This window comes from Pseudorca crassidens, chromosome X (genome assembly GCF_039906515.1).
Source record: "Pseudorca crassidens isolate mPseCra1 chromosome X, mPseCra1.hap1, whole genome shotgun sequence".
NCBI classification, from domain to species: Eukaryota; Metazoa; Chordata; class Mammalia; order Artiodactyla; family Delphinidae; genus Pseudorca; species Pseudorca crassidens.
Window position 1 is genome coordinate 15,744,078 of NC_090317.1, and position 15,979 is coordinate 15,760,056.

General features: G+C 41.5%; 1 protein-coding gene across 14 annotated transcripts in view; it reads left to right on the plus strand.

Annotated features, from left to right (window-relative positions):
* The window catches only part of ARHGEF6 (Rac/Cdc42 guanine nucleotide exchange factor 6), a 119,114-nt gene that overhangs the window by 36,138 nt on the left and 66,997 nt on the right, over positions 1–15,979 (plus strand). The gene's annotated exons all lie outside the window — the stretch shown is intronic.

Consider the following 15,979-nt stretch of genomic DNA (forward strand, 5'->3'; position numbering starts at 1 on the left):
GCCACAACTACTGAGACTGCGCTCTAGAGCCCACGAGCCACAACTATGGAAGCCCGCGTGCCTAGAGCCCATGCTCCGCAACAAGAGAAGCCACCGCAATGAGAAGCCCGCGCACCGCAATGAAGAGTAGCCCCTGCTCGCCAAAACTAGAGAAAGCCTGCGCGCAGCAACGAAGAGCCAACACAGCCAAAAATAAATAGATAAAATTAATTAATTAATTAAAAAAAAAGAAACTAGGTCCTGCCTATATTTACAAATAAATCCCTAGCATTATAAAAATGTCACGATACAGATAAAATAAGGTTCAGTTATTCACATCATTATATCTCTTCACTCTTCAAAGCTATTTACCCAAGGGCTCCTTTTAAGTAGTTAGCGCCTCAGTATACTTTTCCCTTTGGTTAATGTCTTTATTGCTTTTTAAAAAAATAAATAAATATATTTATTTATTTATTTTTATTCATTTATTTTTGGCTGCATTGGGTCTTCGTTGCTGTGTGCGGGCTTTCTCTACTTGCGACGAGCGGGGGCTACTCTTCGTTGAGGTGGCTTCTCTTGTTGCAGAGCACGGGCTCTAGGTGTGTGGGCTTCAGTAGTTGTGGCATGTGGGCTCAGTAGTTGTGGCTTGCGGGCTCTAGAGCGCAGGCTCGGTAGTTGTGGCACACGGGCTTAGTTGCTCCGCGGCATGTGGGATCTTCCTGGACCAGGGATCGAGCCCATGTCTCCTGCATTGGCAGGTGGATTCTTAACCACTGCACCACCAGGGAAGTCCCTTTATTGCTTTTTTTAATGCCTCAAAATTAATACTATTATTTAATAAAATTATAGGCTCACTGTAAATAAGTTAAAACTTATAGAAATAGATAATGTAGATAATAAAAATTCCCCTCTCCTTCACCTCCTCCCCCAGATAACCACTGTGAGGAGCTTTTCCCTAAAGCATTTGAGATAAAATTTAGTTTCATGCATTTCTGTGTTGTGCGTTGGGTGAAGGTGGGGCATTTCCTTTAATGGAATAAGTGTTTAGTAACAGATTTATAATTATATATGTATGTGTAGATGTCTTAACAGTTTTTAATTCGCTTGGCCAAAAAGTTCATTCGGGTTTTTCATTACACTGTTACGAAAAACCTGAACGAACTTTTTGGCCAATGCAATATTACTGGGAATTGAGACGTTTCTGTTGAGCCCTGAAGTATTTTCACAGGCTGTGCTTGAAATTTCCTTGGTTTTGATGATTTTCACAGCCGATTTTTACCCCTTGCTGCATCTTTCAATTTGTGTAATCTCATTAAGATCTCTAAATAAGTTTACAGATTCACTCTAACTTGGCTTCATCTGTAAAACTAAAAGGAACAGCTCTTGCTTCCTGGCCTGGAAGTCCCAAGCATTGTTTGAGGGGTTGTGGGGGGCAGACAGACAGCACGCACTCCTTATAGTGTCCCTTATTGAGATGCCTTGTAGCCTTATAGCGTATAGTCTGGCCCCTGCCTTGTGGACCGACTGCCCTGAGCTGTTTCTCCTGGTCTTTGGCCCCTTCCCTTAGAGCTTTTCCTATACTCTCTTTGGTTTACAACTCAGTTAAGGACTCACCTGGCAGCTTTCTGGCTCTGGTTTGAGCACGTAGGGAACCTAACCTTTAGAAGCATCCTATGCAACTGTCAAGGATAGGTCTGGCTAGCTGGGGCCAGGAAGCCTGCTCGTCAGGGAAGGCCTCAGACTGGAAGAATATGGACCATCTCTCACCTAGTTTATTGCAGTAGCTTCCTAACTGGCATCCCTGCTCCTGTCCTTGTCACCCCTGTAATCTAATTTAAACTCAGTAGATCCAGAGTGATCCTTTCAAAGTGTAACTTGAGTAGTATAATGGCTCCCCATCTCAAAAAGAGTAAAGGTCAAGGTCATTCCCAATAGCCTACAAGGCCCTCCAGGATTTGGCCTCTGGTGGCCCCTCTGGCCTTCTCTTTGACCTCTCTCCCCCTCACTCATCACACTTCAGCCACACTGCCCTCCTGGTTGCCTGTTCCAGACAGGCTCCTGCCTCACCTGCTGTCCCTCCACCTGGAATGCTCTCCCCAGATATCAGCACGGCTGGTTCCCTTACCTACTTCAGGTCTTTGCTCACTCATTGGCTTCAGGGTAGCACCTTCCCCGGTCACCCAGGAGAAAATTGAACCCTATTCCCACTGCCCCTATCCCCCTTCCCTTTTGTAGGTTTTTGTTTACCATTTCTTTCTATCTAACATAGTGTACATTTACTTATTTATTTCATTTACCATCTGTATCCGACCATTAGAATGTAAGTACCACAAGGGCAGAGATGTTTTTTCTGTGTTGTTGGGCTCAGTAAATATTTGTAAAATCAATGAATATTGTGGGGCACTTCATTCAATTCTCTTTTTAAAAAATAAATTTATTTATTTTCTGCTGCATTGGGTCTTCGTTGCTATGTGCGGGCTTTCTCTCGTTGCGGCGAGTGGGGGCTACTCTTCATTGCAGAGCGTGGGCTCTAGGCATGTGGGCTTCAGTAGTTGTGACACGCAGGTCAGTAGTTGTGGCTTGCAGGCTCTAGAGCACAGGCTCAGTAGTTGTGGCGCACAGGCTTAGCTGCTCTGAGGCATGTGGGATCTTCTCGGACCAGGGATCAAAAGGTCATTCAATTCTGTCTAGCTTGTTCATTGAGCATCTCCTGGGTACTTGGTGGGGAGGGGGCTATAAAAATCTGTCCTCATGGACCCTGCCCCCAAGGAGCTTACAGTCTAGTAGTCAAGATAGGTGTGTACACAACCAACCGTGACAGGATAGGACAGAGTCACACAGACAAAGCTCTACGTACAAAGCTGTTGGAGGAGTAAAGAAACGATGTGATTAACAATAACCTCAGAGGAAAAAAGCACTTGATTTGGTTCTTGAATGATGAAAAGAGGCTTATGATGGGCAGAAGGTTAGAAGGAGTCACTAAGTTAAAGCCGGGAAGTAGGGAAGCATGGAGTGGGTGGTAGGAGGATTTGGGCTGAGGGTCTGGTGAGTGAAGTGAAGGGGTGGGGCCTTGAGCTGGACCTATATTAAGAAGGGTGTCAATGACAAGCTGTAAGCAGGGGGTTGCGTGTGGTTTAGGGACATCTTTCTAGTGGTGGTGTTGGGGCTGGATGGCAGGGAAGTGGTGGGGATAACCAATGAGGATGTGGGGAAACCAGTGAAGACTACTGCTGAGGTCCCAGCAATCCAGATAGTGGCATGGGTGACTTTGGCGACAGTGGAGAGGAAGAGAAAGTGGATGGATGCAGTAGATATTGTGAAAATAGAATCAAGAAAACTGGCTGATAATCAGCTATGAGGAAAAGGGAAGAGGTGAGCATGACGCCAAGTCTAGGGGTCCAGCTTGGTGGTGAGCTCCTTAAGGGCATGTGATGTCATCCACCTAGCCAGCCAGCAGAGGACTAGGCTATCAGTCTCTGGCCTGGGCACCGGTCAGGCACAGAAACCTAAGGCATGCCCCTTGCCCTCATGGTGTTCATAGTCTAGTGAGGGGAAGATCTCATTAGCATATTGAATGATAACTTCCAAATACAGGGTACTCTGGAGACTGGTGAGCAGAAGAGGGGTGCCTAACTCATCCTGACATGTAGGTCAAAGGGAAATTATTCATCTTTGTATACCTTCCTATCTCCATAGTGCCTAATGCAGTGCTTTAGACATACATGCTGAACTCCATTAATAGAGAAGATGGGAGAAGGGTGTGTGTGTGCGCGTGCGTGTGCATGCGTGCTGGGGGGGTAATTGGTACTGAAGATGATGAGTTGTTTTGGACATGTTGAGTGGAGGCGCCAGCGAGTCATCATTCTGAAGATTTCTAGCAGGTTGGCAGTATGGATTCGGAGCACGGGAGAGAGAGAAGAGCTGCAGATGAAACTGACAATGGAAACTGACAATGGACAGTATGAAGTGGTGGATGATGAAGGGTCAGATACATAGCAGATCATCAGTGGACAGAGAGAACACGGTGGCTGGAGAGGTCGGGAGAGGCTTCCTGGAGGAGATAGGGCTTGAGCTGAACCCTCAAAGACACGGAGACTGTGTGGATAGGTCCAGAAGGACAATCTAAGTTGTAGTGATTGGTTGGGGAGATCAAAAACCTTGAAAGAGCTGTGGTAGGTGAGCAGAGCGAGTTTAGGGGACCGTGGAAGAGATGAGCTAGGTGTAACGCAAAGGTCTTGCTGGGAAAGTAGGTGTCAGGTCTTTGCTGACTTGAATTCTTTCCCACCCAAGTCTTGCCTCCACAAAACAGTAAGCAGGCCAAAACCCACCTAGGATGCTGCTGAAGGACAATATAAATTCAATGTTGTGCTGTTTTATGCTTGGTCTAGAAAATACTTGTCAACTTTGGAATTTCTTTCCACGAAGTCCATACTGCTATGTAAGCTCAGGAAAGAAAATTTATTTTTAAAGAGTTAAAAAAATGATTTCTAAGTTAAATGCCTAGCTCAAAGAAACGAAACCTTCAAATTGGAGTTTTAAACTCCTCCGCCATACAACTTCTGGGTCCTTTATGAAGTTGAATCAGGCGTGGAACCATCTGCTTACTATTGGGGCAGATGTGTAATACTGAGGTCACTCAAGTAGTCAGGAATTCTGACATACTTGTTCATGGTAGCCTGGGGTACCATTCAGGCTGATACTACAGGTTCTTTAGGATTGTCTTAGAAACCAAATGAAGCAACCCTAGCCCCAGACAGCCCTTAACCCTGCAGATGGCTATGCCGTGGAGAGCTGTGCAGTGTTTTCTTCCCTTGACAAGAGCACTTCATGCTCTGGAAGTTTGCCCTTGGGGAGTGGCCTTTTACGTTTTAGATTCTACTATAACTTTTGTCTAGAGATAATTATGGCCGAAGCCCTGGGGACATCTTCTTCCTCTCTTCAGGAGGAGGTTGATTTCTGAGGACCTACAGAACCACCAGTGTAATAGTGTAGAAAGTTAAGAAATAGAATATTTGAGTATAATGTTTTACACACACACACACACACACACACACACACACACCCCTTTCAACATGAGCTTAAGACTGAAGATAGAGTAGGTTTTTGTGACCATGATGATAAAAGCCTCTCACCAAGGATGATGGAACCCGGACACTGGTGACATTAGGAAGCCCTTGTTACCAGTCAATTTCTTGTTACATGAGAAAGGTAAACCCGATTTTGACTACAAATATTTTTTCAAGGATCTTCATGAAAAATACTTGTATGAATAACTTAGTCATTATATAAACTACAGAAGATATATTAAGGGCCCTTGCTCCTTTATTTCATTTGAGTCAGATACATTATAAATAAGAAAACTAGCCATTTATCCAATTTTCAGTCCTTTTCTTCAAAATCAGTGGTAACTTGTAAATAAACTTGTTTATACATCAAAGTCATGTCTGCCACTACATCAGTAAGGTAGTAAATTATATCTCTCTCTTTTTAAAAATTTAATTAATTATTTATTTTTGGCTGTGTTGGGTCTTCGTTGCTGCATGTGGGCTTTCTCTAGTTGCGGTGAGCAGGGGCTACTCTTTGTTGCGGTGTGCGGTCTTCTCATTGCGGTGGCTTCTCTTGTGGAGCACAGGCTATAGGCACATGGGCTTCAGTAGTTGTGGCATGCAGGCTCAGTAGTTGTGGCGTATGGGCTTAGTGACTCCGCGGCATGTGGGATCTTCCCGAACCAGGGCTCAAACCTGTGTCCCCTGCATTGGCAGGCAGATTCTTAACCACTGTGCCACCGGGGAAGTCCCTATATCTCTTTTTTTATTTGTGTCTTTGTTACCGAGAGAGGCTACATGTTTTGTCAGGACTTTGCATTAAAATTTTCCTGGCAAAATGTCCATGCCAAGAAAATATTGAGGAAGTATGATTGGAGCAGATATTTTAAGCAAGTTCTGTTTTCTGCAACTGATTCAGTTAAGGGATCATTAAATCCTTCTAAAACTTCTTCTTTTCAGGTAAATATAGATGTCAAGTGCGGGGATTAGGTAGATGGCTAATTAAATTTGTATTAAGGCAGATTAAGAAATGACTCTTCCTACTTATTAAAATCCAAAACTAGGATTGGGCTTTATATTTAGACTTCCTGTTTTAATCTTCTGGGTGTATCACATAGATGCTTCATGTCCAGAGAAAGCTAGTTATCACTAGATTTCTTTTTGACCTGTCACCACCAACAGGCATAGGAATCTGTACCTCAGCAAGGGAGGGGAATGAATCGAGAGTTAATGGGAAAGGGATCTTTACATCAGAAGTAGGAGGGTTGGGCTTCCCTGGTGGCACAGTAGTTGAGAATCCGCCTGCGAATGCAGGGGACACGGGTTTGAGCCCTGGTCTGGGAAGATCCCACATGCTGCGGAGCAACTAAGCCCGTGCGCCACAACTACTGAGCCCACGTGCCACAGCTGCTGAGGCCTGCGCACCTAGAGCCTGTGCTCTGCAACGGGAGAGGCCACCACAATAAGCCCTTTGAATTCTTCACTACGTTGACTGATTTTTTTTTCCACTGATTGAATTGAATTGACCAGTTTTTTAATGGTCTTAGAAACACCATGTAAAAGGTTTATGTTTTCATGTTAGGTCATATCAGGGAGGAAGAAATTTTCCTCTAACCCTTCTTGGTTCTTCTGTCTGGTCTGAGAACTAAGCCAATATGAGATATTAACAGGAGGAAATCCAAGTTTAATAACAAGTATACATGGGAGAGACCCAGGAGAACTGAATAAGTCGCCCAAATGGTGAAACCCTCACCTTAAATACCAACTTCAGCTAAAGACAAAAGAGGATGTTGGGGGTAGGGGTTTGGGACTTCAAAGGGGCGGGAGGGCAATTGACATAGAGATGGAAAAGCAAATGTTTGGTAAATAAACGTTTGCTGGGCCAGACAGAGACAGTGGGACACAGAGTGGACTCTGATCTCTGAGAGTTGCCCCCCTCATACCCAGCACACGTTCTTTGCATATGTCTCTGCTGATAGCTCTGTTCCAGGAACAGGCCCTCTACCTAAATTCTCTAGCCAGCTAAGGGGGTGGTGAAAAGAAAGACTTCCTGAGTCTTTAGAGCCTTGATGGTTTTCAGCTCAAAATAATCCACATGCCAAAGAGACATTTTGGGGTGACAAATTTTGCTCCCCTCCTGTCACTTTGAACCACCCCCAGGGACTGGACTTGTCTCCTCTGAACGTCCACATTCTTATTCCTTCTCTGCGTGTTGCCGAGGGTGGGTTTCAGCTAGGACTGCACGTGGCGGGAGTAGGCAGTGGTGGAGGGCAAAGGAGGTACAAGAGGCAAGAAACTGTCACTGAAACCTAGTGCTGGTGTTTTTCTTTGCATCCACCCCTTGAATTTTTTTCATGGGGCCAGTTGTTTGCAAGGACTACATTTTTTTTTTTTCCGGTACGCGGGCCTCTCACTGCTGCGGCCTCTCCCGTTGCGGAGTACAGGCTCCGGACGCGCAGGCTCAGTGGCCATGGCTCACAGGCCCAGCCGCTCCGCGGCATGTGGGATCTTCCGGGACCGGGGCACGAACCCGCGTCCCCTGCATTGGCAGGCAGACTCTCAACCACTGCGCCACCAGGGAAGCCCAGGACTACATTTTTAAAGACTTTCTAAGGTTGTCCTTCCAAACGTGTCTTCCTTCTTCTCTTTGTATTGATTCCCCATCCTACACCAAGGCTGCAGGGACAGCCAGACCTTCTAGCACTACGCTGAGTGAGAGTGGTGAGAGCAGGCATCGTTGTCTTGTTCCTGATCTTAGGGGGAAAGTATTCAGCCTTAGGTCTTTCACTGCTAGTTAAGATGCTAGCTGTAGTGTTTTCATAGATGCTCTTTATTGAGTTGGAGAAGTTCCTCTTTATTCCTTTTTTTTTCTGGAAGTTTTTTTTTCTTGAATGGGTGTTGAATTTTGTCCTGTGCTTTTGCTGCATCGATTGCTATTATCATGATTGCTATTTTTAGACTATTAATACCATGGGTTTCATTGATTGATTTTTGAATATTTAACCAACATCCATGAGATGAATTCTATGGTATACAATTCTTTTAAAATATCACTGAATTCTGTTTGCTAATTCTTTGTTATCGTTTTTTGCATCGAAATTCATGAGGGGTATGGGTCAGCGGTTTTCTTTTTTGTACTGTCTTTGTCTGGTTTTGGTGTCAGTGTAATTAATAGTGACTTTATAAAATGAATTGGAAAGTGATCCCTTCTCTTTATTTTCTGTAAGAGATTGGGAATAATTGCTATGGCTTCTTCCTTAAACATTTGGTAGAACTCTCCACTGAAACCATATGGGCCTGGAGATTTCTTTTTTCCAGTTTTAAATTTATAACTTCAATTTCCAGAATAATTATAAGGCTATTCAAATGGTGTATTTAATATTGGGTGAACTGTGGTAGTTTTGGTTTTCTGAGGAATTGCTCCATTTCATACCTAATTATCAAATTTATGTGTTTTAAGTTGTTCATGGTATTTCTTTATTATCTTTTGGGCATCTCCAGAGTCTGTAATGATATCCCCTACTTCACTCCTCCTATTGGTAATTTGTGTCTTCTCTCTTTTTTCCTTTGTCAGTCTTGCTAGAGGTTTGACAATTTTATTTTATTAAAAATTTTTTTCGCTGTAATATTTTTTTTATTGAAGTGTAGTTGATTTACAATATTGTGTTAGTTTCAGGTGTACAGCAAAGTGATTTGGTTATATGTATATATATCTATATTCTTTTTTTTCGATTCTTTTCTGTTATAGGTTATTACAATATATTGAATATAGTTCCCTGTGCTATACAGTAAATCCTTTTTTAAATATATATTTTATTCATTTATTTATTTATGGCTGTGTTGGGTCTTTGTTGCTGCGCACAAGCTTTCTCTAGTTGCGGCGAGCGGGGGCTACTCTTCCTTGCGGTGCGCGGGCTTCTCGTTGCAGTGGCTTCTCTTGTTGCAGAGCACGGGCTCTAGGCGCAGTCTTCAGTAGTTGCAGCACGCAGGCTCAGTAGTTGTGGTGCACTGGCTTAGTTGCTTCGTGGCATGTGGGATCTTCTCGGACCAGGGCTCAAACCCTTTTCCCCTGCATTGGCAGGCGAATTCTTAACCACTGCGCCACCAGGGAAGTCCTACAGTAAATCCTTGTTAACAATTTTATTGATCTTATCAAAGCACCAGCTCTTTTTGCATCTTTTTCAGCCACCCAGGAATCTCTATGGCAGCCACTGTTTTCTTTCAATTCATGTTTGTCTGTTCTACTTCACATAGTTAACATTTTTTTTCAGTTACAGTGACCAGTTTCTGTGGCCTTTCCTTTCCTCTTCTGTCTTGGCAGGCTCTCCATTACTGTTTACCCTTCCTTTTGGCCTTGCTTTCAAAAGGTGGTCACATCTTGCTGGTTTCTCTAGAACGTTTCATTTTTATCAAGACTGGTTTACATCATAATTGCACAAAACAACCGAGTTCTAAGTAGCATTAAGGGTACATTGTAGAAAACTTGCCTAATAAAAACCAGAAAGAATTTGGTAACTGTCGATTTTGAATATGCCTACGAGTGCAAAACCATGGTGTGCTGGGGGGAACACCATGCTGGGCAGTACAATACTTGGGTTCAATTCCTGACTCTGTCATTTGCAATCTCAAGTAATAGGCTGGGTGGCTCTGCATTGCTCAAATTTACCCAGTAAAGCCTTGTGAAGCCACCATGTGGATCCAGGCAGACCTTGAAGTTGCATGAAGCTTTCCAAACCTGGTTATGCCCCAGTTTTGGGGCATTGAGGAGTGCCAGATTTGGCCCTCATTGTTGCCTTTTTGTTTTATTTACACTTTACCCAGCCCGGCCCAGCTGGACAGTTCACTGTCACAGGAACAGTACTGCCTTGAGCATTGCCATTTCTACAGCTGTGCTTCTGGCATCTTCCCTGCCTAGGAAACTCTCTACTGTCTTCTCTGCCTATTTGAATTCTAGCTCCCCTCCAGGGACAGATCAAGTACCCCCTGCCCAGCAAGGTCTTCTCTGACCATCCCAGATCAAACCGATGATCCCTCTGAACTCCGGGGGGAACTACTGCTCATGCCATTGACCGGGCCCTTCAGTAGCTTCATCTCTGGACGTCCTGTTGGTTAGGAGCACAGGCTTTTGTCAAGACACACCAGGGCTTCAGTCTTGGCTCTGCCATTTCCCAAATTCATGCCCTTAAGCAGCTGACGTCACTTTCCTGCACCCTAGTGACCTCCTCTACAAAACGAGATCATCTCTGCCTTACAGGGTAGTTGTAAAGATCAAATAAAATGTCTTAAAAGCAGTTAAGTGCCAAATAAACATAAGGGATATTTAAAATATAATAAACATTAGAAATTAAGGTTAAATGTTCATGAAATAATGTTGTCATAGGAGGATTACAAAGCTGTAGGTGAAGTAAGAAAGATCTATGGGTGTTTGTGTGTGTGTGTTCACAAACACATGTATAAAAAGAATGGGAACACTAATATGTATAAAATAGATAACTAACGAGAACCTGCTGTATAGCACGGGGAACTCTACTTCACTTTGCTGTACAGTAGAAACTAACACAACATTGTAAAACAACTATACCCCAATAAAAAAAATCTATTTTAATAGCAAAAAAAAAAGAATGGGAAGACGTACTTCAAAATGTTACTCTGGATGATGGTTAGCTCTGGGTGATGGGTTAATTTTTGGTTTTTCTTTTCTATATTTTGCATTTTTTAGGGTAGGAATGTAATAGATATAAAACTAGAAAATATTGTTTTTAAAAAGAAAAAAATCAAGTCCTGATGATAATATTTGGTTATTTATACTCCACCATACATCAGAAAGAGTTGGTTTCTTAAAATTAATTAATTTTATTTATTTATTTGGCTGCATTCGTTCTTCGTTGCTGCGTGTGGGCTCTCTCTAGTTGCAGCGAGCGGGGGCTTCTCTTTGTTGTGGAGCGTGGCTTCTCATTGCAGTGGCTTCTCTTGTTGCAGAGCACAGGCTCTATGCACATGGACTTCAGTAGTTGTGGCACACGGGCTTGGTAGTTGTGGCTTGCGACCTCTAGAGTGCAGGCTCAGGAGTTGTGGCGCACGGGTTTAGTTGCTCTGCGGCATGTGGGATCTTGCCGAACCACGGCTCGAACCCATGTCCCCTGCATTGGCAGGTGGATTCTTAACCACTGCGCCACCAGGGAAGTCCCCAGAAAGAGTTTAAAGCAGCATACAATATAGCAAGATAAAAATGGAACATAAAACAAAATGAAGCAAAGCAAAAAAAAATGAGGGTAGGGAAGACAGTCTGTAGTGACACTGTTAAACATTTATGATCGCTGTCTTGTATTTTTATTAAGTGGTTTCTTTTCTTTTTAATAGATTTTATTTATTTATTTTTGGCTATGTTGGGTTTTCGTTGCTGCATGCGGGCTTTCTCTAGTTGCAGCTAGTGGGGGCTACATTTCTTTTTTCTTTTTTTAAAATATCTTTATTGGAATATAATTGCTTTACAATGCTGTGTTAGTTTCTGCTTTATAACAAAGTGAATCAGTTATACATATACATATGTTCCAATATCTCTTCCCTCTTGCATCTCCCTCCCTCCCACCCTCCCTATCCCACCCCTCCAGGCGGTCACAAAGCACTGAGCTGATCTTCCTGTGCTATGCAGCTGCTACCCACTAGCTATCTATTTTATATAGATATAAAATAGATAGCTAGTGTATATATGTCAATGCCACTCTCTCACTTTGTCACAGCTTACCCTTCCCCCTCCCCATATCCTCAAGTCCATTCTCTAGTAGGTCTGTGTCTTTATTCCTGTCTTACCCCTAGGTTCTTCATGACATTTTTTTTCTTAAATTCCATATATATATGTTAGCATATGGTATGTGTCTTTCCCTTTCTGACTTACTTCACTCTGCAGGACAGACTCTTGGTCCATCCACCTCATTACAAATAGCTCAATTTCGTTTCTTTTTATGGCTGAGTAATATTCCATTGTATATATGTGCCACGTCTTCTTTATCCATTCATCCGATGATGGACACTTAGGTTGTTTCCATCTCCGGGCTACTGTAAATAGAGCTGCAATGAACATTTTGGTACATGACTCTTTTTGAATTATGGTTTTCTCAGGGTATATGCCCAGTAGTGGGATTCCTGGGTCATATGGTAGTTCTATTTGTAGTTTTTTAAGGAACCTCCATACTGTTCTCCATAGTGGCTGTATCAATTTACATTCCCACCAACAGTGCAAAAGGGTTCCCTTTTCTCCACACCCTCTCCAGCATTTATTATTTCTAGATTTTTTGATGATGGCCATTCTGACTGGTGTGAGATGATATCTCCTTGTAGTTTTGATTTGCATTTCTCTAATGATTAATGAAGTTGAGCATTCTTTCATGTGTTTGTTGGCAGTCTGTATATCTTCTTTGGAGAAGTGTCTATTTAGGTCTTCTGCCCATTTTGGGATTGGGTTGTTTGGTTTTTTGTTATTGAGCTGCATGAGCTGCTTGTAAATTTTGGAAATTAATCCTTTGTCAGTTGCTTCATTTGCAAATATTTTCTCCCATTCTGAGGGTTGTCTTTTGGTCTTGTTTATGGTTTCCTTTGCTGTGCAAAAGCTTTGAAGTTTCATTAGGTCCCATTTGTTTATTTTTGTTTTTATTTCCATTTCTCTAGGCGGTGGGTCAAAAAGGATCTTACTGTGATTTATGTCATAGAGTGTTCTGCCTTTGTTTTCCTCTAAGAGTTTGATAGTTTCTGGCCTTACATTTAGGTCTTTAATCCATTTTGAGCTTATTTTTGTGTATGGTGTTAGGGAGTGATCAAATCTCATACTTTTACATGTACCTGTCCAGTTTTCCCAGCACCACTTATTGAAGAGGCTGTCTTTTCTCCACTGTACATTCCTGCCTCCTTTATCAAAATAAGGTGACCATATGTGCGTGGGTTTATCTCTGGGCTTTCTATCCTGTTCCATTGATCTATCTTTCTGTTTTTGTGCCAGTACCATACTGTCTTGATTACTGTAGCTTTGTAGTATAGTCTGAAGTCAGGGAGCCTGATTCCTCCAGCTCTGTTTATCGTTCTCAAGATTGCTTTGGCTATTCGGGGTCTTTTGTGTTTCCATACAAATTGTGAAAAATTTTTTTCTAGTTCTGTGAAAAATACCAGTGGTAGTTTGATAGGGATTGCATTGAATCTGTAGATTACTTTGGGTAGTAGAGTCATTTTCACAATGTTGATTCTTCCAATCCAAGAACATGGTATATCTCTCCATCTATTTGTATCATCTTAATTTCTTTCATCATCGTCTTATAATTTTCTGCATACAGGTCTTTTGTCTCCTTAGGTAGGTTTATTCCTAGATATTCTTTTTGTTGCAATGGTAAACGGGAGTGTTTTCTTGATTTCACTTTCAGATTTTTCATCACTAGTGTATAGGAATGCCAGAGATTTCTGTGCATTCATTTTGTATCCTGCTACTTTACCAAATTCATTGATTAGTTCTAGTAGTTTTCTGGTAGCATCTTTAGGATTCTCTATGTATAGTATCATGTCATCTGCAAACAGTGACAGCTTTACTTCTTCTTTTCCGATTTGCATTCCTTTTATTTCCTTTTCTTCTCTGATTGATGTGGCTAAAACTTCCAAAACTATGTTGAATAATAGTGGTGAGAGTGGGCAACCTTGTGTTCTTCCTGATCTTAGTGGAAATGCTTTCAGTTTTTCACCATTGAGGATGATGTTGGCTGTGGGTTTGTCATATATGGCCTTTATTATGTTGAGGTAAGTTCCCTCTATGCCTACTTTCTGCAGGGTTTTTATCATAAATGGGTGTTGAATTTTGTCGAAAGCTTTCTCTGCATCTATTGAGATGATCATATGGTTTTTCTCCTTCAATTTGTTAATATGATTTATCACATTGATTGTTTTGCGTATATTGAAGAATCCTTGCATTCCTGGAATAAAGCCCACTTGATCATGGTGTATGACCCTTTTAATGTGCTGTTGGATTCTGTTTGCTAGTATTTTTTTGAGGATTTTTGTATCTATGTTCATCAGTGATATTGGCCTGTAGTTTTCTTTCTTTGTGACATCCTTGTCTGTTTTTGGTATCAAGGTGATGGTGGCCTCGTAGAATGAGTTTGGGAGTGTTCCTCCCTCTGCTATATTTTGGAAGAGTTTGAGAAGGATAGGTGTTAGCTCTTCTCTAAATGTTTGATAGAATTCGCCTGTGAAGCCATCTGGTTCTGGGCTTTTGTTTGTTGGAAGAGTTTTAATCACAGTTTCAATTTCAGTGCTTGTGATTGGTCTGTTCATATTTTCTGTTTCTTCCTGATTCAATCTTGGCACATTGTGCATTTCTAAGAATTTGTCCATTTCTTCCAGGTTGTCCATTTTATTGGCATAGAGTTGCTTGTAGTAATCTCTCGTGATCTTTTGTATTTCTGCAGTGTCCGTTGTTACTTCTCCTTTTTCATTTCTAATTCTATTTGAGTCTTCTACCTTTTTTTCTCGATGAGTCTGGCTAATGGTTTATCAATTTTGTTTATCTTCTCAAAGAACCAGCTTTTAGATTTATTGATCTTTGCTATCATTTCCTTCAGTTCTTTTTCATTTATTTCTGATCTGATTTTTATGATTTCTTTCCTTCTGCTAACTTTGGGGTTTTTTTGTTCTTCTTTTTCTAATTGCTTTAGGTGCAAGGTTAGGTTGTTTATTCGAGATGTTTCCTGTTTCTTAAGGTAGGATTGTATTGCTATAAACTTCCCTCTTAGAACTGCTTTTGCTGCATCCCATAGATTTTGGGTCGTCGTGTCTCCATTGTCATTTGTTTCTAGGTATTTTTTTATTTCCTCTTTGATTTCTTCAGTGATCACTTCGTTATGAAGTAGTGTATTGTTCAGCCTCCATGTGTTTGTATTTTTTATAGATCTTTTCCTGTAATTGATATCTAGTCTCATAGCATTGTGGTCAGAAAAGATACTTGAAACAATTTCAATTTTCTTAAATTTACCAAGGCTTGATTTGTGACCCAAGATATGATCTATCCTGGAGAATGTTCCATGAGCACTTGAGAAAAATGTGTATTCTGTTGTTTTTGGATGGAATGTCCTATAAATACCAATTAAGTCCATCTTGTTTAATGTATCATTTAAAGCTTGTATTTCCTTATTTATTTTCATTTTGGATGATCTGTCCATTGGTGAAAGTGGGGTGTTAAAGTCCCCTACTATGAATGTGTTACTGTCGATTTCCCCTTTTATGGCTGTTAGTATTTGCCTTATGTATTGAGGTGCTCCTATGTTGGGTGCATAAATATTTACAATTATTATATCTTCTTCTTGGATCGATCCCTTGATCATTATGTAGTGTCCTTCTTTGTCTCTTCAAATAGTCTTTATTTTAAAGTCTATTTTGTCTGATATGAGAATTGCTACTCCATCTTTCTTTTGGTTTCCATTTGCATGAAATATCTTTTTGCATCCCCTTACTTTCAGTCTGTATGTGTCTCTAGGTCTGAAGTGGGTCTCTTGTAGACAGCAAATATATGGGTCTTGTTTTTGTATCCATTCAGCCAATCTGTGTCTTTTGGTGGGATCATTTAATCCATTTACATTTAAGGTAATTATCGATATGTATGTTCCTATTCCCATTTTCTTAACTGTTTTGGGTTCGTTATTGTAGGTCTTTTCCTTCTTTTGTGTTTCTTGCCTAGAGAAGTTCCTTTAGCAGTTGTTGTAAAGCTGGTTTGGTGGTGCTGAACTCTCTCAGCTTTTGCTTGTTTGTAAAGGTTTTAATTTCTCCATCAAATCTGAATGAGATCCTTGCTGGGTAGAGTAATCTTGGTTGCAGGTTTTTCTCCTTCATCACTTTAAATATGTCCTGCCACTCCCTTCTGGCTTGCAGAGTTTCTGCTGAAAGATCAGCTGTTAACCTTATAGGGATTCCCTTGTGTGTTATTT